At 35.6% G+C, this 6,000-nt stretch overlaps 1 pseudogene; it reads left to right on the forward strand.

The window, feature by feature from the left end:
* LOC127831479 (atrial natriuretic peptide receptor 1-like) overlaps nucleotides 1-6,000 on the forward strand; it is a 52,768-nt pseudogene that overhangs the window by 22,227 nt on the left and 24,541 nt on the right.

The following is a 6,000-nucleotide window of genomic DNA, read 5'->3' on the forward strand; positions in this document are numbered from 1 at the left end:
CTTTCAAAAATGTAATACGGGGATAGCAGGTATCGTTAAATATTGATATATATGCATCTGTATAACCTGCACATAACAATTACATTAATGAAATATTATTTCTTCTTCAATAAAACAAATGACATGCCATAACTATAAACCTGGTTTTGTTATAAAAACTTTACAATAGTGTTTTTTTAAATGTAAAACACGAGCAAATTAACCAAAAATCAGGCAATAATAGTCAATGAATCACTTTAGATCATTGTCTTTGTATCATTGTTTCTTGTTGTCTTTACCCAATCAAAAGTGGTTAATTATAAATTATGTTTAAAATTTAATAACAGCTTTCTAATACACTAAGTGCGTTCGCTCAACCAAATAATATAACGAATATGAACACACGGAAGCAATGTTCCCAACAGGTTAAAACTAGAGTGTAAACAAGGTTTTACTGTAGACATATAAGACAAAATGCACCGCCTTCTGGTAGCCACGTTTTTCAACCAACCGGAATCCTTTTCAAACTAGCCCAAGATATTATTGGGATGAATCTTCCGACCAAGTTTCATGACGATCGGAAAATAAATGTGGCCTCTACAACCACAGAAGTACAAGAGCTTTAAAGTGAAACCTGTTTCGCAAAGCAATTTCTAATTTATACTAGTTAACCGATTGATCCCCGCAGGATATGTCACGATCAACACTGCACACATCACGGTTTCCAAACAAGCAAATACCAGCACAGAAATTAATTAACCAACGTCTATTTCAAACCCATTAGTGTATAACTAAATCACACGATATGACTGCGCTTGAAATAGCATAATAGCATAATACGGTGCTTATTTCAGGCCAACGTGTCTCCTAGTCTAACTCATTTGCGTAAACAAAATAGTTCTTGAAGTTCCCATGCCAACGTATCGAAAGGTCTGAATATATGTATAAAGTCTTCACCACTTGCAAAACAATATTGTCACATCATTTCGGGGACAAGCATGACAAGACAACGCCGTTGAACGAGAAAAAAAGTCAGATTTTATTCCGGTCAAGTCTTTTGGAGAACTTTATTTTGAACAAACTTTTTTTCGAATAGCTAAGGCTTACACTTTGGCGAACCATTTTACTAAGCGAAAGCATATTCAATTTATAGTAAATCATGCTAGGACCATTCGTCGCAGAACCAGCCCCACATATAGCAGAATTTACACTTTAGATCGATACATTGTTGGCCACGATGTGTATGAGGGACAATACAAACATGAACCTTCAACATTGTCTGAACATTTCAGGCCAATACATCGCCGGACCTTCCTCAGCTGAGGAAGCACAACATCACTTTCGACTTCATAATGGCGGACACACATTGTGATATCGGTCAGGGTCTTTACCAGCTTGTGGAGATGAATCCGCATGTGAATGCATACATTGGTGAGTTGTTGTTGTTTGTTTCAAAACTATATATGGCTAAATACATGGCAACATTCTTAAAGTGCTACCAAGAAAGCAAACGTACGGATATTTTTTTCGCCGCGTAGCCCTTGTAAACGATGTATCAAACTGTATTTTTTTGTTCATCATCAAGACGGCATTAATAAAAACACCATACCTGAGTAAAACGATACGATCACTTAAGGAGTTTTTACCAATTAAATTTAAAGTACAATACAATTTGTCATTGCCAGTAAAACAAAGATTCATAGTGAGATAGCTAATTAAAGCTCAATAAACTAAATTTTATTTGATATGAACACACGCATTTCTATAGTTTCTATAGAATATTTGTACTGAACATGTCAAATGCTTAGAAATGTGGGAAAAAGAGTAAGATGTATAGATACAAATGCCTTTACAAACTTACCTTTATATGTATGCTTACTCTAACCATGTGCTCTATGAATACGAAGTGCATTAATTTAGCATAAAAATAATTAGAAGTGCATTAGTGTAGCCTAAAATTAATTAGAAGTGCATTAGTTTAGCCTAAAAATGAATAAGAAGTGCATAAGTTAAGCCTAAAAATGAATAAGAAGTGCATAAGTTTAGCCTAAAAAATGTATAAGAAGCGCAAACGTTTAGTCTAAAAATGAATAAGAAGTGCATAAGTTTAGCCTCACAAATGAATAAGAAGTGCATATGTTTAGCCTACAAATGAATAAGAAGTGCATAAGTTTAGCCTAAAAATGAATAAGAAGTGAATTAGTTTAGCCTAATCATGAATAACAAGTGCATAAGTTAAGCCTAAAAATGAATAAGAAGTGCATAAGTTTAGCCTTAACATGAATACAAATGCATACACCACCGTTCTCATTCTCACTTACGGGCGTATGAATGCTTTACATATATTTTACTTGAGTTTGTGTCACTCATGTATTCATATGAACGCGTCCAGCACTACTGAAAGTAACTGATAGAGCATCGGCATAGGGTATTTCCTTTGTTTAGTAATGTATGATGCTGCGAGACTCATTTGTTCCGAAATACACTGGTAAATAAAAATGTTATTACTTTAATATACTACTGTGAGTTCAGGGACGCTCCAATGGGGTTTGTGTACGTGTAGCAATTCCCCTATCAATTTGATAATTTGTAGGCAGCATGCGTATAGCGTAAGGTTATTTAAGATGGAACAATTATTTTCGTCAGTTGATGCCGTTTAGCGAGAAAATCAACAGTATTCAAAAATTGTATACAGCGATAAGAAAACTCCTTTCGTTATTGTTTTTGATACGATTTTTTTATTAAAATAGTCCAGATAATTCGTTTGCAATCTAGCTAATAATTCGTATTTAGGCGAAACGCATAAACGCGTTTAATCCGATATGATATGCTATTATAACGTTTGTGAATATAATACCTCAGTCCCAAAAGAAACCGATCAAGGTTTTGATACCTCTTCCTTATACGGTTGTGAAGCACCAGACAGCACTTTATGATCAAGGTGCGAGTTTCCTACTAAATCAGAAGCTATCGCCCAATATACTAAGTAGGCAGTGAAACCTCATTGCTAGAATGCCAAAGGCGTTTTGACGACCCTGCGCGCTCTTGATGTCTTGTAGTTATATAGTAACATATGTTGTCTCCCCCCTCCCTCTCTCTCTGTCTCTCTTTGTCTCTCCCTCGATATAAGTTATAATGTGAAATTAACCTAATTTTGCAAGACTTATGTACATTTACATACTGATTTATAACAATTACCCTAATATCAAATCTGTAAAGGTTAGTCAATGGAAATACCACGAAAATGTATAAAATATTGTTGTTTATACGCATGTTGCTTGCAGTGAAAGGACCTCTCCCGAGAGGGCAACATTTGCAATTGCCATATGGAGTCTATTAAATTCCCATTTCACATCGATATTGTAGACAGTTTTGACGTGATAATTGATTAAAGTGACATAATATGCACACCTTTTGACCTTGATAATCAAATTATCCAGTCTCATTTCTGTGCAATGTTGCTTCGTGTTTAGCATAGGACAATTATGTATTGTATGGTATTTAACCAAAGTGTACCTTTTTGTTCAAGTTTGAAAACTTCATCACTCTCAAAAATCCACGTATTTCGGCTTATGTGCCGCTGATCAGTGGTACATGCACGAATGAATACGAAATACTTCATTGAACCGCTGATACGTACGCTGAGTGATACTACTATACATAAAAGTTCATAATGTTTATGTTAGATAAATACAATGAGCGCACTATCCCACTATGGGTTAGAAATTTCAAAACCCATGCCTTCAAACGATACATACTCCTTGTGTTAGGCCCTGCATGCGACGCCGTCTGTCTCCCCGCCGGTCTCCTGGCGGCAAAATGGGACAAACCGATGATCAGCTATAGCTGCTCGTCGCGGGCACTCAGCAACCATGGGGCGTACAAGACCTTCGCACGCACCACCGCTATCTACGTTGACATGCTGAATTTCTTGGTGGATATACTGCATCATTTTAAGTGGGACAGAGTTACACTCGTGGAGGGATCAGATTCAGTCTGGCACGAGACGGCAGGATACTTTCAGGTAAGTACTTTTTCAGTATTTTACTTCTTTCATGTTCGACGTAGCAATTGGTTAGTATACAGCTACGAAAACTCCAGTTACACGTATTTCGTCTTTTGTACACACGACTTAAGTCTAATGTATATCATGAGCTCATACTATGGTTTTATTTGCTGTTCTATTTTAGGAAGGCTTGGAGGCCGAAAAGATAAATACCGAAAGCATAATCATTTCTTCGGGAGAAACCCACGAATCACTGCAAAAACGTTTTGTGCGATCTTCGAAAGACGCTCGCAGTAAGTTCACTTTTTATGTTTTATGGTATTGGTTTGACAGCTTCGTGAAAATCGCAGATTTCGTCTCATCACATGCAAATGAGACCAATTTCTTTTTTTTTCCTACCCAATTTTTATTTCGTACCCAAATGTTTTTTCCTACCCAAATTTTGCTTCGTACCCAAAATTTTATCGTACCCATATTTTTTTGGCATTTGTTTCGTACTCAAAATTTTCGTACCCAAATTGTTTTTCGTATCCAAATTTTTTGTACCCACAAACACGATTGTAGTGATGGAGATAAACTTAAATTGATTCTTTTATATCCATCCTCTTCAAAAAAATCGTCACACCAGTACTGTCAGTACTTTTTTTAATTGTGTTATCAAATATAGGGGCTATTTATTGTTTGATATTTACATGGATTGTGCTAGAAATTATCGAGCCAGAAATGGTTACATCTTACATCATTAGGCGTTAGGTTATTTGAGTACACCCGCAATATTCACACTAGGGGTCAATGTGTTTTGTCTCATTGGTTTGACTGTATCGCGTGCTTGGATTAAGACGGTTACGGGAACATAATTTATTTCAGAATAACCTTTGGTTGATATTTTTGTTTGCGCGTGTCTCTTTTGAATCAAATTAAGTTAATACGACGTATGCTTTTGTTAAAATGATTTCAGATTTAAATCAAAATGCGTTGTCAAAAATATACTAAGAGTCAATTGTCAATAATGTGTTTTAATTTTATTTTGGTTCACATAATCTTTACCGCCAACCATAAAATATGAACGTTACGTTCTCATGTATTGATGGAAACCATCGTCATCCAATGCGATGTTTATAATAAAGTCGCGTCAAGGTTTTTTTCGTATGTTTTCATTGCAAACGCCAATTAAAAAACGCGTATCTATATATCTTTTATTTTGTCAACTATGATAATTACATTCCTTCACTCATGTTTTATATTGGTCTCAAAAAGCGTTATTCCAGTTAAACAATACTGATAGATTATAAATTATTCAAGCAAACAAAACACATTAGTTCAGGTGTATATCCTCTTTGTTCACGGTAATCGGCTTGATATTACGCCGCATATCAGTTGCAAACATACTATATTCCTTGCATAATTCACCCTCTGCTTCTACGATTATCGCGCAGATATTTTCCGTATATAAATTATTAATATTCTAGGATAACGGTTATCGCACAGAGTGTCGTCTTTTTAATTTAAATATTCATATAATCTTGCTGGCATCAAAACACGGCGGTTAATCACGCACGCCACCTCTTGTTTGAGATGCATGAATAAAGAGCCAATGCTACTTCCGAGGTGGCGCTCAGCCCTTATGTTTTGAAATTTAACGGATAATTTTAAAGGTTAATTAGGTTTTATGTGTTTGTTCAACATATTTTGCATCATTTTTAAAAATCGGCCAATGTAGTGCGATCCAGCGATAATAAAGTCACCCAAAGATGAACAGAAACATACAATCACATTTGGAAACGTGAGGACCTTTTTAAGTGGTGGCATGTTAGAATTCGTAAAAGCAAATCGATGTCTTTTGCCTGTTTGACGAGCAAATTCATAGCCAATTAAATCGCTCATTACATAAAAGGCTTGCTTTGAACCTGTACAAGTTAATGTGTGTACAAAAACTACGGCTTCTATCCGATCTATAGATACATTTTCATTTTTCAAAAAGAGATGGAGCCAGTGCAAAGAAGGTTGCGCTCAGA

Source organism: Dreissena polymorpha, chromosome 5, assembly GCF_020536995.1.
Source record: "Dreissena polymorpha isolate Duluth1 chromosome 5, UMN_Dpol_1.0, whole genome shotgun sequence".
Lineage (NCBI taxonomy): Eukaryota > Metazoa > Mollusca > Bivalvia > Myida > Dreissenidae > Dreissena > Dreissena polymorpha.